A 21,488-nucleotide genomic window follows, 5' to 3' on the forward strand; every position below is an offset into this window, starting at 1 on the left:
TGGAGCCGTGGCATTTACAAATAAGAACACTTCCTTGGATCCGTTCATAAATAACATAATAAATTTATTATATAATAAATAAATTTAAGTGGGGTCTTTCCTATTTTCAGCCACCAGATGTCAGTATTGCCACATTTTTCATTATTTGTGGCATCCTACACGAAATACTTTAGAATACTATTGTATTTGCTATAGTAAACTTAAGCAAATCGTGGTATACTATAGTATATTATAGCTAATATAGTATAAACAGAACATTTCTGTTGAAAACACTAAAGGAATTTTAGTACAATTTACTTCAGTAAATGCTGTTGTATATTTGTTTATGTGGGATCATCTCAACAATCAGTTTCACTTTTTGTATTTTTTTTAAAGCAAATAAACACTGACTTCATGTTAAGAAGACCACTATTTCGTGCGTTCAGAGTTATAAAAACTTTATCCGTACACCAAGTAGACTACAGGTGAAACACTCCGCTAGATGGCGCTGTGTATGAAAGCTGAGGTGTGTATAGGCTACAACACACTGGTGGTTGCGACTGCCTACATTTCATTCAGTATTTTATCCTATTGCTTGTGATAAAACTTAAATGACATAAATCACAGAGAAAAAAAAGCGAGGTACAGACAGCCACGTGCGATCGTTTATGGCAGGCTGCTTCCACAGCCACGTGCAAGTTAGTAATAGAAAAAGTGTGTGATCCTCTGGATGAGGGAAAGGTCAGTAGATGCTGCGTTCAAGACTCCTCGGATTTAGGATATTTCCCACTTTAACCCGGAAATATTATTGTACGGTGCTTTTAAACGTGAACAAATAGTAACGTTTTAAAGCTGCCAAATCATTGCTAACTTTAATGTTTTAATGTTACTAAATAGGCCTACTATTCGTGTCACTAAATCCAGATGTTACTTCCGGTTTGTGGTTGTAAACATACCAAATCCGAGGTGTCTTGAACGCAGCATTAATCTCATATCACCTTTACAATAAAATCTTTAAGGCTTTCAAAGGAACTATGCTTATATAGCTTACTCTACCCTCTACTGCTAGAGGAGAAGTGTTTTGGTCGATGGTTTGAAAAATTTCCCCAAAAAGCCAATAATAAAACTTCACAGTGCTTCAAGAACAGATCTGATTCTCATTCAGTATTTTAGATACAAATCAGTGGCCATATTGGAGACAAAAACACAAAGTGTAAATTACGAAGTGTAAATTATGAATGAAGTGTTAATTATGAATGTAAATGTGTGTGATGAATGGTTGTGTGATTAGTAGTTCCAGACTTCAATGGCCTGATGAACAGTCTTTGCCAACAGCAATGTACACTAATACATTTAGCCTATACTCCTGTGAATGACAATTTGTAACACTGCTACGGTAAAATGTAACGGTTTACCTAATGATGTAACATGTTAAACACTTTTTGAACATCTTAAATGAGTTCAATTTACTAATATGCCTGGCTAAATAAATCGAACCCGCCGTTGGCATGATGATAATGTATAATTTGAAGGGTAGTTCTTTTAGGAAAGAACTAAACATTAATTGATGGTTCCAGTTCCAGAGGGGCCATCCAGAATTGCCATGGTGATGCATAGTGGCATTTTGCAGCCATAGTGTTGGCCATATAATGCATGTATATTTTAATCTAGCCACGGCGAAATGAAAAGAAAACAAAAACGCTTCAAAGGCCCGGCTGCATCAGAGTTTAGTTTTTATGATGCAAATCGCATCGACAAAGAGGCATTTCAGATGCAAAGCATAAATTGATTAATTGAATTATTTCAGAGGTTTTGATTTGAAGGAAAGGAACGAAGCCCTCGGAGTGCTTCTGAATAGGCAGGAAGGAACATGGGGATAACTATCATTTTAAAGAATTTAAAACTTAAAAGGCGAATGCTTGTCTCTAAAACGTATAAAATAATGTACTGCAGAGTGCAGATTTAAATGATCCCTTTGCTGCAAGATCTTGACCAACTCCTTCACTCATAATGACACAATTTACAAGAATGTGCATCACGTGGATTTAGTATAGCAAACACTCAAATGCTGGGCTGTTTTAATGTGTTGTTGGATTGTAGGGTCAAATACAAACATTTTCTAAGTGTAACCCAACGCCAGGGTTTGTCCCTTTTTTGTCCCTTTGTTAGTTGAAAACAACCCAACAATTTTTTAGAGTGAAGACACGTGAATTGATTCGTCCCAAAACACTAAATTAACGTTCATTAAGTAAAAGTAGACGTGTCAATTGAGTTTTTAAAAGAAAAAATCTGATATCATTATTTCGGAAGAAAAACGCCTTTAGTTCTCTAAACAGAATGCCCAATTAATCAATTACCAGTCTTAATTGCAGTCTCCTGAGGAGAGGTTAAGGAGTAAGAGCACAGTCTCTCTCGTTCTCCGCCACCATGCCCGAGGCCTAATCAAGTTATCATATCAACAAATCTCTCATCAGGGGCCCACGTCTGACACCAGCAGAAAGAGAGGCCAGTCGCCGACTAATTTCCAGCAGCAGGGCGCTGAGACTCGCCTGCAGGCGGGATGAAAAGTACCTGCGGACCCCAGTCGAGCTGCCCTCACCATCCTGCTGAGAGAGCACTCACGCTGGGCACAACAGAGCACGCTCTCCCCACGTCTCGACTGGAAGGGGGGTAAGCAGCATCATAGATGGCCAGTGGAACGTTATTTGGCAACGCGCACAAAGAATGGGGACAGACAATGCAGTGATCATGCGGAGTGTCGAGAGGAACTGAGGGACCTCCTGTGGCCACGAGACGGGCTTTAGGGTCATCGTTTTTAGGGCTGGAGTGGTGCATCTCTGAAGAGGTTAATGTACTTGTTATGTGGGGTCAGGGTGCAGGGTTCACGGCAGTACATCACCACTGACAGCCCCTCACTGCCGTGACGGAGGCAGAACGCTCTGATCTGGGGTACTGAGGCTTGTTTTGAAGTCCATTGTATTTAAGCCCCAAGGTCAGATCATAAAACGTGCGGTCAGGTTTTTGATGATTTTCTTGGGGTAAGTATATTGATTTAGATAGATGGAATTTCGAATATGACGTAGCTATACTACGTGTAAATGCATGTTCTGCTTATTTTGTGTTAGCCTATAGGGAAATACATAGCCAAGTATGCTTTACGATAACACAAAGCAAAGCTGTTGTTGAAATGCAAACGCATACGAGGTGAAAGATTATTCGAAGGTAATCTTTGTGCTTCACTCCCTGGCTTTCACTGAGATGTTTATGTTCTGCTGGCTGATGAGATATGTGGGCATTAGGCTGGGAACCGCCTGGTGCTAAAGCATGATGTCAAGATAAGAAGGTGAAGGAGAGATCTGGCTTAAAGCATGACAGAATGTTTGACATTCTGTGTCTTCAGGCATCCAGTCTCGTGATGAAACAACATACTTGCGTGATGTGCACAAAGACGACCCTTTCACACGTCGACCACTAGAGCAAAACACAGGGGCCAGGGGCAGTGTCGTGTTGGATTGTCCTGTTGTCATTGTTTCATACATGTCTGTTGTTTTCTTTTACTTGTCTGCAGTATCTAACAAAGTTTTGTTTAATCCCATTGATCACAATAGTGACCATGATGGGTTTTATGTATAAAACTCTAATTATTGATTATTTCAGGGGGTTACTAATGACATATCATTTGGATGTTCATGTCTGGGAAAAAACCTGGGATTAATGCCTGCTAAATAGCTAAACCCCTTTATTTGTTGCTTTTTTGTTCATGTTTGCCTAGCTTTGTCTCTGAATCCCCGGACTGTTTGTACATTTTAAATTTAAATGTAGTTCTTTACACTCATCAATAAAATAGACGTATCTGAATTGAATCACTATGCTGGACAATGCTGTTGAATTTGTTGTCTTTCTTGTTATTTTGTTTAGATTTTTATGAACTAGTTCTTTTATTTAGGGGTGTCAATATATACCGGTATTGACAATAACTGTGACATCAACAACAATAATTATTAGAATTGTGCTAATATTACACATAGGCCTATAAGAATGTTGAAAAAACTCAGCACCCATTTGAAATTTTGCTGTAAGAGACAGAATGGTTAAAAACTCTCTCTCCCTACCTCCCTACACTCATATTTTGAGTATGATACATTGGCCAAAAAAATAGAGAAAACAGAAAATTAACAAAATTAAAGAATAATTTGACCAGTAGCATGATTTATTTATTTACATTTATATTTATATTGTGATAATATCGTTATTGTGAATTAATTTTACCATGATAACCTTGAAGTGAAAATCCGACATCATGACAGCACTAGTTATTACTTTTATTATTTGAAGCAGTAAATCATCTGAACTGCAAAACACGTTTTTCGGCTGATTGTGATCCCAATTCTGTTCCCAACATAATGGGTGTGTACATCGATTTTATTATTTATACTACTGTCAACTTATTAAAACCTTATGATTTAGAAACAGTAGCTTCTGGTTGTTAAATCGTCTAATGCAAAAACAGGATTTTCATTCACATATTCTGGTTAGACGTTTAGAATCTCTAATCGTGCACAAACGCGCTGACCCTTAGTGAATAATTTTGTTTTGTACATGTTGAAAAGGCCAAATTGAAAAATTGGAATTCGCTTTTCTGGACAAATTCCACTTAGTGTTCAGCGGCTCTTTTCCTAATGATCTTTCTGTCTAGTTTTCTTCCCTTCTTGACCAGATGCACCGAAAGGGATAAGGACAGGTATGGTGAAAGCCCAGTGGGGGACTGCAGAAGTGGGGTGACCCTTAACCCTGGCACTCACACTATTCATGTTGGACGAAAGCCACGGAGGCAGCCGGGGCTGCCTGCTGATCCCCACAATGCAGTCCTTTCCCCAGGCCGTGGTTGGCCAAAAGACCCCCTGGAGCTCTAGTCACCATCTAAAGGCTTTTCAGCACGGTCCGGCTGGCCAGGGCCAAGCACCCGAGCGGAGGGGGCGAGGCCGAAAGCTAGTGCTGGAGAAAAGTGTAGAAAAATACAATAACGAAAGAGATTTGAAGGAAACAAAGGGCTTTAGAGTCGATCTTAACCTAGCACAAACAGTGTCAACATCTGTGGTTCCCTATATGCTCCCCTCTAAGGATATAATCTATGGGAAAGAAAGCCCATTCTTGCGGCTTCCTGATTGAAAAAGGATACAGTGTTTCTTATTTCATTATTGTTTTGTCATTCAGGATAAGTGTTTCAAAAGCTTTTCCACCGTGGCCTTTCGCGGTTAAATCGTTGTGATACAAGCCGCATATTGTAATCTTAAAAGTGAACAACCGAACGCCAAGAGTTCACAGACTGGCTTGATGAGATTTATGTCCACATTTATAAAGAAAGGTGATTTGGAAGTCTTGCAGGACGTTCTCGTGTTTAAGAGCTGTCTGTGGCCTTAGAAGAAGCCACCACATGGTCTGTGTGATTGTAAACAGGGCGCACGCAATGTAGGCATGACATTAGGCGCAGACATGTAGGAATGAATTCTAAGGGGGCGTTCGAGAGGGTGGCTGTCACTGCTTCTTTCCCTCTGCTTTGCTCAGATGCTTCCCTGCCTTTATTGCGGTGAATTTCAGCCACAAGACGTGCTCCACACAACAAGTGGCTTCGTGTCCATGACGTCAATGTGAAAGGAATCATTTAATGTCATGACCGGTTTAGATCCCACCCTAATTTATCAGTTCCCGCCAATTGATCCTAACAGGGAGTCTGTGGAGTTCCAGGTGCTTATCATTATATCTGCTTTGTTGTGCTTGAAAGAAACTGACAGGAAATAATGTGGGCAGATATGTGAACAGAAACTCGCTTTTGCTTTGGCGGCATATACAGTACATGGAATATGACTGCCTTTCATTAATAGATTCACAGAAACATTTTAGAGGGAAGCGTATGGGAAGGCGTGTGTTTTCTGACAGTCTGCCGCACACAAGCCGCAGTTGTCAAAGAGTCTTGCAAAGTGTTTTACAAAACATCTGGAATACATCGTGTGCAGTATAAAACTTGTATACAACCCTCACAACAGATGATTCATTTTGTGGTGTGAACTAAACTAATGCAATCAGCCTTCAGCATATCAGACAGAAAACAATCACACACGTGCTGTACATCCACGTTAAACAAAATATGATTATTTTCAGTTTTAAATTTACCTTTTCTAGGTACGTTTAAGTAACTGGTGACATTTCTTACAAATGCAAATAAAACATTTTTATTTGCAGCAAACTGAAACGGGTGTAATGTAATTTTGCAGATCTTGAATACTGCAAAGAAAGCAAGTTCATATGTATGTTTAAACAACAATACTAACGTTTAACATTTATTTTAGAATCAGTTCAATGATGAATATATGAAGGAATAAGCCTGATTTTTGCAAATTTCTTTGCATTCTCTCAGTCTTTCACATTGCTGTTGGACTTTGTCACTCCTGAGGTTTGTTTCTGTTGAAATTCAACACACACTGGACTGGAATTGCCACAATATATATATGCAGAAATGTTAATTAAAAGCAAAACCAGAGTGCTCTCTTAATGCATAAAATGTCTCTTTTATAAGTTAAAAAACGGTGGAAAATTCAACAATTTGCAGCAGAATAGTGTATGACCAACAAACAGTGCAAGGCAACTTATAACAATTGTTGTAACAAGAGGAGACCTCTCCAGACGTGAATGCCTGTAAAGTCCTTCTCAATCAGGCACTAGCCTTCAAACCCTCTTGGTGGTCGCAGTTGCAGCGTCCTTTAGCGTGTTAGTGAACCAGGCCGTAATGTTCATTACTCTAACCCTGCGAGGGAAAGCCAGCTTACCTTTATCCACTCCAAAAAACGAGAGTAAAATTAGAGATGGCTGACCTGAAGCCAATGTTAGGTTATGCGAGAGGGGGAGTGGAGAACCCTCTCAAACGATAATCTCTTGTATTGCTCTCCCCATGGTGCACTTCATGTTCACTCCTCTATCATGCGGATAACAAGAGCTGTAAGCTCCTTAATGCTGAATTACAATTATTGGAGGAGAATCACATCCCCTTTGACAAGGGGAGTCTCACTTTAATAGTGAACCCTTCTTCAGTTTTCAGTTCTTCTGATGAAGTGCCCGTAATGCACTCATAATGAAGGTTTCATTAAGCTTCGTTGGCTTTTCATCGAGGAGTTACTTATGACTGTGTTTTTATTGCATTTCTGCTTGGAGGGTTAAAAATGACTAATCCGTTTCTCTACGGAGCAGTGCAGAATCCTAGGGCAATTAATTCTGGGTAGTGGCAGGTAAACAATGTTTTTTCAGAGGCCTCTGGTCTTAAAGTCATTGCTATATGCATCCTGTTTTTGTTATTTTTTCACATGGTGGCAAACATTCTCATATACTAATTGTTTCCCAAAAAGGGGGTGGGCATGTGCTCCTTATTTATAATGCCTGCTGTGCCTCTAAGTAAGCAAGTGTGTGAATGACTATTTAGGGTTTGAAATAAAAAGGATTAGAGAAAAACAACAAACAAATGTTGCGGTCTTGTTAATTCTCTGTTGCCTTAAGACTGACATAAAATCTTACAATTTCCTGTCTATAGAATCATTTTCTCACCCACTTTCTCATGTAAGCCTGGGAACACTGTAATACTCTCTTTGTTTACCTTTACCACTATAGGGAGTTCTTTTCTGTTATTATATCATGTACAGTACATACACTTAAGGGCTTTTCACATTTGAAATCGTTAACCCTGGTTATTCTAAACCCCAGGTAAACAGAATCCCGGGTTATCTGTTTCACGTGTCACACTGCTTATAATTTACCAGGGGTTAAGAGATAACCCTGGGTATTCATAACCTAATGTTTCACACTGTACATCACTAAACCCTGGGTTAACATTCTTGCATATTTGCGGTGTCAACAGTCATGATTGGATAAATACTGCAGCGTCAAACTGACTGAATAAAAAAAGTGAGTGGTCACTTTAAATAACCAAATACCATGTTGTTCCGCATGCGAGAAAAAATGACGCCTTGCAAAAAACCTTTTGGCTGTTTTAAGGCTCTAAGTCTCAAATAAATAAAAAACTCAAAGGATTGTTTACACAGCTCACAGAGTTTCTGTGACTGTGCGCAGCTTGTGAAATGAGGTAAGCGCTGTTCAGTTTTTGATTGGGTGTACGTTGCTAAGCGTCTGTCCGTATCATTTTACCACTGTTTCGTTTCAAACTGCACGCATTCAGGGTTAACCCTGCAAAAGCAGTGCTAACCCTGCTTCGGAGCAGGGTTTCATAACCCCGGGTAAAATAACCGGCTTTTCTCTAGCTCAGTGGTTAGAACATGGCACTAGCAACGCCAAAGTCATGGGTTTGATCCCAGGGATTTGCACATACTCAGAAACAAATGTATAGCATAATGCAATGTTAGTCGCTTTGGATAAAAGCGTCTGCCAAATGTGTAAAAAATAAATAATAATAATAATAACCCGGCTTCAAAATTACAAGTGTGAAACGTTTGTTTACCCAGGGTTAAAAGCAGGGTTTTGAATGTAGATAAACTGGGGTTAAGCGCAGTGTGAAAAGGCCTTTAGACTTTTTAAAATCATATACATAGTAGATTGGAAACCAGGCATTATTTTGTTAAATTACTGTACATAAAGGAACAGTTCACCCAAAATGAAAATTCTGTCTTTATTTACTCACTCTCAAGTTGTTTCAAATCTGTATAGTAGGAAATCTGTACCATAATAGTACCATGTAATTTTCCCTACTATGGTAGTCAATGGTGGCCAAGAACTGTTTGGTTACAAGCATTCTTCCAAATATTTTTCTCTGTGTTCATCATTGAGGGTGAATGGTCCCTGTAAGAAACATTGGTTTGCCTGTAAGTGTTGACTGACAAAAGCTAAATAAGATTGAGTTGTTCAATTGAGTTATTTCAATCGAACCATTCATGCATTATTTTTAACATTTAAAAAAATATTTAATTAAATTAATAAAATTCCCATCTCATATAAAACATGAAGCAAAGGCATCTTCATATCATAGAGGGGCCAAACGAGGAAATCTTATTTGCTGGGATCTGGCCTATTCTATTGTTAAGTGTACAGTATTGTTTCCCTTTCTATATGTAACCGGGTCACAAAGTTAATGCTAGAAACCTCTAAAACTAATTGATCCCTAGGAGGGGTATGGGTTATCCGATCCTTTTTAGTCGCTGGTAGAAATGTTACGCTGGCCCTTTAAGAGGTGATAATGAGCTGAGAGTCTTGCTCTTGTGTTCCTCCGGTGAGCAGCGCGCTTGATCAGGCGGCTCGAACAGTGCTCGCGTGGTAAAGAAGGGATTAGTGTTGGGCGATATTCAATATAATCAGATCGTTCTATCGCCAGCCTGTGGATCGCCGATACACGATAGTATCGAGGGGCGGGGCAATTACACATTTATCTATGACAAGCTGGATTTGTGGACAAAAACAGAAGCTTAGTGTCTAGAAAATGCTCATGTGATTGCAATTAGCATTCTATCAGAGTTTAAATTCAGTGCAGTTGGCAACATTGTTACTTACCACCGCATAGGGTTGCACGGTGTACCGGTGCTACGGTAGTATCGCGATGCTAAATCTTCAAAATACCCGCGATGCCTCTCTAGTTTTGAAACGGTAGTATCATAGTACCGTAGTTAATGTTGCATATGCGCATTCATATTTATTTGAACACTTACTTCTGCCTTTTTGCGGTGTTTATCTCCAAAATGAATGTGTGTTTTGAATTTCTCGGACGAGTTAATGATTCAAATTAGCGTTTTGAACGAGTTGTTTAAATGATTCACTAACTCAGTGGGAAATTGACGCCACCTACTGCCCGTTTTAGGTCTGCATTTAAAGTAAGCCTAATATTTCCCTTTATAAAGTCTGCTGTATCAATTAAATTTGTCCCACATTTGAATTAGTTCCTACGTGAAAAATGATTTAGTGTACTTTAGTATTTGCTACAGTAAACTACTAAAACTCATAGATACTAGTGTTTTTGAGTCTTATCATAGTAAATATTTAAGTATACTACAGTATTTATAGTATTTATAAATGACTAAATGTAAATGTATTTGCTATAATTTATCCAGTTACTACAGTTAATACAACAACATATTCTAGTGCAAAGTATAATACAGTTTACTATAGTAAATACAAAATGTTTCATCTAAATCTGTGTTTTTGGTATAGATTTGAATTATATGGCACAGCATCGTGATACTACTTGTTATCGAGATACTTCAGCTGGCATAGTATAGACATGTTTATGGTACCGTGACAACCCTACCACCGCAACCTTTTAAACAAGAGAAAGTAAACTATTGCTATAAGTCCATATCATGCATCCAAATGCGTCATTGATGCCCGCGTGCGCTGTTATTACTTGATTGCCAAACGGGAACAACTCGTGCGGTGGTTTTAAACCCTCACGCGCATAGCAATTCCTGCGAGGAAAAGTCCGAGCCGCGCGCATCACAAGTTTATCGTGCACTGAAAACTCAAAGCCCGCACATTATAAACTCTCTGGCGCGAGGAAAAGCCCGAGCCGCGCGCATCACAAGCTCTCTCGTGCACTGAAAACTCAAAGCCCGCACATTATAAACTCTCTCTGGTGCGAAGAAAAGCCTAAGCCGCGTGCATACAGTATATTGGCAAACAGCCAACTATCGTCTAGGGAATCAGCTATCGCCGATAGGTCTGGGGATCGTCGACACGATAGTATCGTCTATCGGAACAACCCTAGTTGGGATGCTTTTGAAGAGCGTAAGTGACTCAATGTTATAAAATCAGTGTAAAATTCGAACGCATTGTGTGTTTAACTTGCGGTACCAGCATTAATATGCGGTTATTTTGCTGAATTAAGAGGGGAGAAAGTGTTTCATAAGGCCCTCGTGTGTGCTCCAGGAACCGCGAGACACATCGAGAGTGAGTGTTTTTAATTTGTTTATTTCTCATGTAAGAAAACTGTTTGTTGGTCATGTGTACAAAATGGCGTAATCTGAATGTAATCGGGTTCTAAATGTTCATACGGAGTTTTGTACTTTGTCTGCTATGCTATATACAGGAAAGAGGCGAGTTTGTCACATGCTGTGTTAGTGTGTTGTGCACCAGCGTGAAGAAACAACAGTGAGTTGTTATTAATTCATTTGTATGGTTGTGTAATATGCTTGTGTAAAATGTTTGTGTACAGTGTTACTGAAGCAATTATTAGTTAAATGGGGAATTCATGTTTAACATGTGCGTAATATATCGACCATTCTGAAGAGTTGAATATGTTGTGGAGATTTTACTTTCATGTATTTCTGATGGAATTGCAGCAGCTTACTTTTTGTTTTGACACTCTTGTGTTTGTTTATTTTCTAGTAGGCTGCTACCGTTGTCTATGTTAGCCGTACATTATTCGATTGTTGTAATCAACGCCCTCTCTCTGATTCCCAAATTGTACCAAAATGAACGCTGCACAGATTAAAGTGTAGTCTGGAATAAAAGACCCCTTTTTGACTTTTCATCCTGTGTCCGGTGCCATTGCTTTTGCACAGTCCTGGCCACATATATTCAAAAACACCACACTTTCACATCATTAAAAGAGTAAAAGTAGTCGACTGAACTGCCTGTTTTTATATATTGAGAGGCTTCTGTCTTTGTAGCCTTTGAGTCTGTTGATATGGTGAATCATTAGGCCTGCTGCTTTGCCTTTGATGGTCTGATTTTCCTTGTTTCATCTGATCCAGAAATCTCCAAGGCAAGATAAAACCCATTTTCCTTCTCAACTCTTTATGCCTTTAGTTGCATAAAGGAGAACTGTGGAGAACGGTGACAATGGAAAATTGGCAGATGCAGGTCATGCCACTTGAACATCAATGTAAAAAAAAAGAGTTAATTCGGTCCCATGGTATCTTTCTATCTAAAGAGCATTAAAAGGTTAGCTTTATGCAAATGCCATTGAATTTAATGCATGTGTTTTCTCCCTCTCTAATTTATTTTTATATCTCTTTTCTTTGTTAATTGCAAGGCGTTGGTTCTCTAATAGGATTGTCAACCACCAAGGAGTATAGGCTTTAAAGAAATGCTTTCCAGTTGAAATGTGCCTTTGAGCGCTGATTTTCCAGGGCTTTCCTGCTTCACTTTAAAGCTCGATCCAATTCGTGAGCTCTTTCAGTGTAACTGGGATACAAATCCATGCCATTGCAGCTATCAGAGGCCCGCAATGAGCATGAGAAAGCGGCATTACATCTTGCTCCTTTTGCAGGGGCCTGTTTGGCTCCTATTTGAGTGGAGGGCCCATCCATTGCAGTGCAGCCCACATCGGCCTGCCAAAAGTCTCTGTTACTGGGATTCGTCATAGAGGAGTCACAGATTCTCAGGCGAGACAGTGCTAGCGGCCATCGTTTTCATACCGCCCAGGCTGTCTCTATCTTATCGTCAAACGCCTTTGTCATGCTATCATCTGTCATAGCGCTCGCTCGAGGCTAGCTCTTCAAAATATGTGTGAAAAAACTCTCAGAGAGTATCCACCAGGGTGATTTTCTAGTTAGCCGGCATGTCCTCTTTAATTTTTAGCCGTCCAATTCTTCTAGAAGGTTCAAGCGTTCTGGCGACTGTTCTGTTTTCACCACGGCATCTTAGCGTCAATGTGTGCGATTGATAATCATTCATGGCTCTTGCGCATAGTTGCGCTCGCACTGTCTCCGCGCCATCCACCCTCCTGTAGGTTTCCACAAGAGAAACACATTTGCGAGCTTCCCCTGCAATTTTCCTTTGCTTTTGTTGCAAGAGTGTAAATCGCATTATGCTGCTTTGTAGCAGAACCTGGAGTTTCTTTAGTGATGTCTTAGAAATAGTCGGCGTGTAAGCAGAGACATATGCGAAGGATCTGAAGAGATATGTTTGCGGGTAATGGTATCCATGGCTTCCGCCTGTGCTTGTTAAATGGCCAGTATTACCATTTACTGTATGTACTGTACACAGTGTCTTAAAAACAAAATGAATACACTTGGCTGACTAAAGCAAAAAAAAAAACTATGGACCAACTATGGACCAGATTCACAGACAAGGCTTAAGGTTAGTCCCAGACTAAAATTAATGTTTGACCTGTCTTAACTCAATATAACATGCTCAGAAATATCTTAAACTATGTCAGTGCCATTGTTTTGTCTCAAGATGCACACAGTAATTTGTTTTTCTAATGCATTTTTGCACAACTAAGGCATAGTCCTGGCTTAAGCTAAGCCGTGTCTATGAAACCGGCCATATGTATTACCAATACAAGAGACTAATGGTTCATCTGCAAATCAAATATCTTATTCTTGCTAAGTCACACAGTTTAAACTATCAGTTTGACCTGACTAGCATTATAGTATGTTTTCTATTATTTGGACACAAGCAGTGGGCTTTGAAGGGACATATCACCAGGGGTACATATTTACTGTACATCATGTCATGTATTCCAGGGTACAGTGGGGAGTCAGCAGATCCTGATAAGCCAATCCAGTGAGCTGCTGCTCGTGCCAGACATCTCCGATGTGCAACTGAAAAGGGGAAACCCGTAAAAAATAATGACGATTTACGAGCATATTTTTGAGTGTCTGCAGAGAGATTTTAATTCTATGCAGGAGAACCCTCAGGCCTCTCAAAGCACATACTGGAAAGCATTAATCTACACTGTAAAAAACAACCTATAGAATCTACTGGATAAAATGGAGGTAACATTTTCCAATCGCTTTGTTAGAGTACATTCTATCCTATATTTTTGAGAAAAGGGTATCTAAATTTCTGAGCTATAATACACTAAAAAAAATGGGTAAAGTCTACCTAATACATTATACGACTAATTACTTAATAAAATTGAGTAATTTTTACCCATAGCCATCAGGCAAATTTCATCTACTTAATTATTATTAATAATAAATAATCAATGAGAATAATTAAACTTTATATATTACTTATTTAGGGAAGGTTGAATTTACCTAAATTTGGTCACACAAAAATATTGAATAATTTACTTTTTATTGAGTAACAAATAACAAACATTTTCCACATACTTTGCAGAGTCAACTCACTACAATAAAATAAAACACCTATAATAATACTCAGTGTTCTGACGTTTATTTATCTTGGTTAAATATACACACATTCTCCTGCGTGGTCTTATGATGTTTCATAGTTTGTGGATCTAGAGCCGGCCCTCCCTATAAGCGAACTAAGCGGCTGCTTAGGGCCTCGCCGCCATAGGGGGCCCCCAAGAGCACATGAAATTACAGTGTTTTTGTGATATATTCACAACGACACACATCCATTTTTTCACGTAGGGCCGTACCCACTATTTTTTTCTGTGGTGTGTGTTATAATTTGGGAAATTACTCAATTCTTCAAGGAAATACACTAAATAAAAATAAAAAAGTTGTGTGGCTTTAAAGGGGTGTTTATAGGTTGTGGTTAAAATAAAATAAAATAAAAATGGTTTTAAAAATAAAATCTTTGCAAATAGTTAAATGCATTGAACAATAAATTAACTAAAACTATATACTATTTACAAAACTATTTACAATATAGTCATACTGTATGCATAGCATTTACATCATATAAACACAGTTATTGTTGATACCGGTATAACATATTGTGCCGCCCCAGTTCTGCACTCTAAATCAAGCTGGCTTATTATCAACCCAGCGTTGGGTCAAAAAGGATCAACCCAGCCTTTGGGTTAAATTTATCCATCAAATGGTAAATGGTTTATATTTGACCCAACAATGGATTAAAACAACTCAGCATTTTGGGTTGAAACAACCTAGCATAGGTAGGGTTTGTCCCTTTTTTCACATTTTTAAATTATAGTGTAATATTAATAACAACAAAAACAATAAGCAATTTAAAAACAAAGTCACCACCTGTGAAGTGCTATGATCTGGGGTTGCTGCAATTGGTCAGGTCTAGGTTCAGCAACGTTATGTGCCCAAAGAATGAGGTCAGATGACTACCTGAATATACTGAATGACCAGGTTATTCCATTTCTGTCACAGGGTAAACCAGACAAGAGGTATACAGATGAAAAGGGTAAAGGTATACAGATTAGGTTGGATGCAGCACAGTCTTAATCAATCCAAACGATGGCACTGAGGTTAGACAGCTGACACATGGGCTTTTCATCAAGACGAAGAGTGCACCCGGTAAATGGACCTGTTACCCTGCTAATTTATAGGTTATGCTGGCCAGTGCGTGCAGCAGGCTTTGATGGAACACCTGCAGTGAAACAGTATCTTTACGGCCCTGTGCAGAAACTTAAGCCTGCCTAAAGGCTCGTTCCTTCTTCACGCAAGGAGGTATAGTTATGCGTGTGTGTTCAATGAATGTGTGTGTGTGTGGGCTGACAGCCAGACATGCCACCTCATGTCTTTGAAGATTATTATAGGTAGTGGTAGTCAGCGGAGCACGAGGCACAGGTTGAACTTGACGTCATGCTTGCCTGTGGTGACAAGGCAAGGCAGAATGTACAATGAATGGCAGAATGTATGCAAGTTCTGGCAATCTTTAAATAATAATAATAACTGACTTCATTTTATATAGCACATTTATTTATAGTCATTACACGGAGCTTAGGGAGATGAAATGAAAGAAACTTATGTTGCAAAATCAGCTACTCAAGTGAATTCGAATGGATATTTAAATATTTTATCTTGAAAAATATTTATTAAAAAAAGTGATTTTCTTAGATTGAGAATACACAGGTGCTCACTGTAAATGCACTCTTAAAAATAAAGGTGCTTCAAAGGTTCTTCACAGCGATGCCATAGAAGAACCATTTTTGGTTCCACAAAGAACCATATCTTTCTTTCTTTTTTATAATCTGATTAACCTTTTTTGCCACAAAGAACCTTTTGTGAAACTGAAAGGCTCTTCAGATGTTAAAGGTTCTTTGTGGAACCAAAAGGTTCTTCTATGGCATCGAAGAACCTTTTGAAGCACCTTTTTAAAGAGTGTATAAAGACAATAATGAGGCGATCATGATAATGATGATTAGATAAATGTTTGATTAAGCTGACTTGGCAAACATAAATAAATAAATAAAATAGATGACTTTCATGCTCTCACTGCCTGAGGTCAGAGTCACTATGATAAATACAGGGACCTGCTCTATAATTGGCTAAATTGATGGGATAAAGTTCCAAATGCCTTAGAGGGCAGAGGCCGTGGTTAGAGCGTGCAGTGTGTGCAGATGGCTGCTCTGATGTGCAATTGAATCTAAAGATATTTTCCTGCACAGGAATGCACCCCCACCTGAGGAAAGCACTGGGAGGATATAGTGGAGGATAAGCAGGCTAATAATGGAGATTTTTTATGGCTGTCAGACTTCACCCCTTATTTTTTTTTGTCATCATGAATAAATGTTTTATAGCAGAAAAAATATCAGTGAATGGAGGCTAAAATAATGAGAATTTAGGATGATCATCAATAAAACTCACCTATTTATACAAGTACCTCAATTTATATATACTGTATATATACATATCAAATTTTTTTGGAACGGTTAAGTGCCATATATGAAGTGATCTTCATATATGGAAGAGCGTTGAAATCTAATGAAATTTTAAACATGCACAAAAAAAATTCTGGAAAAGTCCCAAGTCTGACGCTCGGGATATCATCACTGGTCCAGTGCGCGAGTACTTTGGGAAAGTAGAGTGACTCGTGTGAAGAGACTGTGGGAACAGACCAACAACTGCTGTATGACTACAATCAGACGTTAGAGATCCTTACCTGTATCTCAACTTCTCATGTTCCCTGTTTGATAGGAGGTCGAAGATGAGCTTAACTGCTGTTTGAGCAAAACTGTAAACTGAGAAGATCTGTATAGATGGATATATATCGAGAGAGTGTATATTTATGGATGTCTGTGTGTATATATGTACATTATGTTGATACAGATGTCAAGACAGTAACTCAAACGCACTTACATGGGCTTTCCCCGTAACTCTGCTTATCCATGTTCCTCTTGAACTCATTAGAGCTTAATACCCCACACAGCTGCTAGCAGGACTGGATCTCCTGTCTCGCCAGCCGGACCCTCCCTGGGGCGCGTTCCCAAATTCCCACCACCCGTGTTCGGTTTCCTGCCCCTGAATAGGAGCGAAAGAGCCACCACTGGTTTTAAAACAATTACCAGTTTAAGAGCTCCAAATAAGCCGCTTCATGGAAAACAATATAATGACAGCAACTGTTATTTACTGTAATGAATTGGCCACTATTATGAGCACAGGGCCCCGTGGGGGCTGGTTATTGAAGCTTTTCAATGGTCTTCACTGAATACATGTCAGGGGACATAAAGGCCACTCAAAGCAACGCTAAGACTGTAGCCTTGTCGATAAAAGAGTTGCGGTAAGATCATATTTACACACCATTCACTAACATTTTAAAGCCTGTTCAGCCACATCCTATTTGGGTAAATAAAGGGAGTCTGTGTGGTGGGAAGTGTGGACATATACTGTATTCTCCAGAGTTAGTTCAGAGGGGGACTTGACTCAGGCATGGGAAAGCAAATAAGTGGGATTATCTCTCTTCAAAGGTGCAGTTGGATGAATGGCAGAGCACAGAATAACACAAAAGGTGAGTGAGAAATAAGTGCCTTAACGTTGCTGGTGTAAATAACGTGCACCAGTTTCTTAACCCAACTGTGTCCAAATTTACTTCCAGTTCGACTACAAAATCACAAGCATGACCTGGATTTCATTGATAATCTGCAGCATTCATTACTACTGTGAATACCAGGTGAGAGGCTTTTATGAATACTTCAGCCTCTAGTGTTTCAGATGAATATCCAGTAATTTAACAAAGTATAATACGTTATCCTATACCTTAATCCATTCAACACCCAACTTTTGATGTAAATCTATCAGATATAGAATTCCACTTTTAACAATAAATAGCAGTGTGTTCTAAACAGAGTCCCATTGAAAAGAATATATCTATCATCACTGAGATGCTCTTTGTGTAAACAAAACCGGGAAGCTATAAAAAGACCAACTTCTGAGCACTAAGCATTTTCTTTTGTGGCGGATAAAAGCCAAGCTAATAAACCTATACGTTTCTTACAGACATTCTTACAGATGCAGGTGGACAGGTCTTGAATAAATGAATGTGCAGCTGTGTTTGAATTTGAGTTTGTACACTGTTGTTTCTTCGCCTCTCAGTAATGTACTACCTTCATCTGCATTCACACACATACAAACAAGCCAGACGTACATATATTACCAGCTTCTCCCTTCAGGCGGCCTGAAAACGATACCGTGGCGCAGAACATTTCGTACATGCCTTCCCGGACAGTTCCCACACTCAAAGCTGTCTTGGGGTGTCTGACCTTTGCCAAGTGCACCGTCCCCCGCCCCCTCCAAACTCAGCCTCTCTCCTCCTCTTCCCAAGGTCCTCTGGTTTGGACAGCTGCAGCCAAGCTGGCCGCCTCGCTCGTGGAAAACATCCGCCACACATTTAGGGATTCGGTTGTGGCCTCTGCCAGAAAGAGAGAGAAGGAAGGAAAGATATTGTAAGTGTGTGTGGGTAGCACATTTCCCAGCCCTGTGGACACATGTCTGCCCACCTCCCCTGTCACCCTCTGCCGGCACGCACATCCCAGAGTTCATAGGCCTAATCCCCTGCAGCATGGCTCCAATTTAAGGCCTCCCCACTGTCAGAATGTGGAACATAAACACGACTGAGGTTACATGCTGCAGTCTTGCCTTTCCTTGCGCCCTGTTTCTCAGTCCGGGCCATCAGCCAGCACTCACCATCTGAGACTCATTCACTTTTAAAGCTGGCTGCACTCCACTACGTTTTGCTCTCGCTTTATTCATTCCCAAAGCTAGGTAGGACAGCCCAGACTTTCTTTCACCCTCCTGACTAGGTAAAAACCTAACTTCCTCCCCAAGAACTCTTGATTTCATTGTGAGGTTAATGCTAGCTTGTTTTCTTGTTTCGTTGCCGCCCCCTTGTTCTCATAAAGCTGGTGTGAATGCAGAAGGGGATTAGTTTGAGACTGAGGCTCGGAGCAGGTACTTTATGAGAGGAACGTTTTTTTGATGTTGCTATGACATTGCATCATGTTTCTGTTTTGGCATTCCTGACCTTGCAACAGTAGATTGTGACTGTTGAAAGGAGTTACATTTTATCCTGTTTGGCTCAGTCGGGCTCACGCAATTCTCGCATTGATTCCCACTCAAACATTTGTGAAGAAAACACTATTCTGCTATTTGTTAGAGGTCAAGTGTGTAGTTTATTAGGATCTGTTGACAGAAATATCATATAATATAATATAAAGTGCATAACTATGCCTTCAGAGGTGTATAAAGACCTTGCATAATGAAGCATTATGTTTTTATTTCTTTAGAATGAGCTATTTCTATCACCGTGGGTCCCCTTGGATGGAATTCACCATGTTGTCCCTGAACGGACAAAGTGTTCTACAGAATGCGTTTCATCAATACGTTATCTCCTTCGGCAAAGAAGCGAAAACGCGACAGCATCTTAGTTGCAGCCACCGTGCTACGAAAGGGATGGGTGGAGTGAGCCGTTGGTTGCAATTCGCAACATCACTGCTATTGATGCCGCTAAAATCTCCACATAAGCTCCTTTACATAGTTTCTCTCACTGTCAGTGACTCCCAATATGCAAGAATGTTTTTGGATTGTTCAAATATTCTGATAAGTATATTACTGAAATGGCCGAGATTCAATGAGGGGATTCTAGTTGGGACATATTATATTTTTAGACCATAGATGCAGAAAATGCCACTTTATGTATGTACAAAATTATCATAATTTTTAGATGCAATTCCATGAATTAAAGTTGAAAATGCTCTATACTTTGAGCAGGAACTCCATCTTCCCTTTAAATTTGCTGCCTGAACTCCATCCTCCCGCATTCCCCCCATTTCCAGCTCTGAATGTACCTACAACATTTCATTACAAATATAGTCAAAGTTGAAAATAAAATGTTACTTTGTATTAAGAAAAGCACTGCATATATTCAGGTTATTGTAATAGACATGACCTATTGGTCTTCTCTTCCAGTGCTCTTATCTAGCGTGCCCATGAGACCCGGAGAACATAACACGGGCAACCCCGATAAAAGTTGTACAGAGATAACACAGAGCTGCAAGTTGTTGATATAAAAAGATCAAAAAGATGGTTTGCGCGAGCGTTTTCTCCCCCGCCTGGCCCTCTCTGAAGCGTGGGTCACAGCGCGTCAAGGTTACACCGAAACCGAGCAGGACCTCAGTGTTATTTCAGATCACATGTAAGCTGCTCCAGCTCAACCACATCAAAACCAAACTCATCCTGATGCAGATTTTCCGCACAGGTCTACCGGGATCCGCCGCTACGAGTAGCTGCACCCCTAAACTCACCCCGCACTGATAAATTGCCTGGGAAAAAAAGTGGGCTGCTTTTTGCTCACAGCTCTCAGCTTAAGCCTCGCCTGTGCCAAGAGCTTTCATGATTTAAAGTCTGGCACTTGTTTCATACCTCCTGGCTACAAGCGGTTGAAGCGCTGCTCTTTTTCACTTTACTGAAGGCAGATATCTTGTAAAAAAAACCCTCTAGAGTAATTCACAACCAGGTTTGGCATCTTTAACTCATGCTGCGGTGTTGGATCATAAAAATAATATTAGTGATTATATAATCTCTAGTGATCTCCTTACAGTTTGAAGAAAGACAGAATTTTGACATTTAGAGTGTGCGCCTTTTATCAGTTTCGTTGCATCTTTCCTAAAGCTAAATTTCATATCTAAACCCTTTTTCTGTGCCAAGGCTAAATGGTACTGAATTGTGTAGGGTTATCATTCATACTGCCTTGCATAATAAATAACATGTTTGTTGAACTGTTAATCACTGTGCACTTCAATATCGCGTTTAATTATAACAAAATAAGGAAAACATATCTGATGCTTTTAAATAAACTACTAATTTGATCTGATCCTGTTTGTTTGGATTCTTAATGATATAACTAGGTTCCTATTATATCACTCGAATCACAAAGTGGGAATGCTATTAAGTAATAATATTTTATTAAACTTGCCCTTAGTCACATTGGAAATAAAATCTGAGACAACATCACTTTGCATGGCCAGGACCTTAGTGGTTCCATCTTTAAAAAACGATTTATCAGTAGTCACAACATTGCATTAACTCATCTATGATAAATGTTCTCATTAATAGTTTTTCTACACATAACTTGATTACTTGGTGTCTGCACAGCAGGAACTCAAAGACACCCCACTAGGAGCTCTGAGAGCTGACCATCTGCTGGGCCTTTCTTTACCCCCTGGTCTGGTCCTGGAGCTGACATTTCACACGGACTGATGCTAAACTGGGTGCTCATTTCCAAAAGTCTGCATTGAGAGAGCATCAGTGGATTGAGCTTGTAGCCACAGATGTCTAGCGGTATATTTTTTAACACCAAGATTTATAAACAATGCTTTTGATAAAAGATGGAGATGCAGAGGTATTTTGTGTGAC

This window comes from Triplophysa rosa, linkage group LG7, assembly GCF_024868665.1.
Source record: "Triplophysa rosa linkage group LG7, Trosa_1v2, whole genome shotgun sequence".
Classification (NCBI taxonomy): Eukaryota; Metazoa; Chordata; class Actinopteri; order Cypriniformes; family Nemacheilidae; genus Triplophysa; species Triplophysa rosa.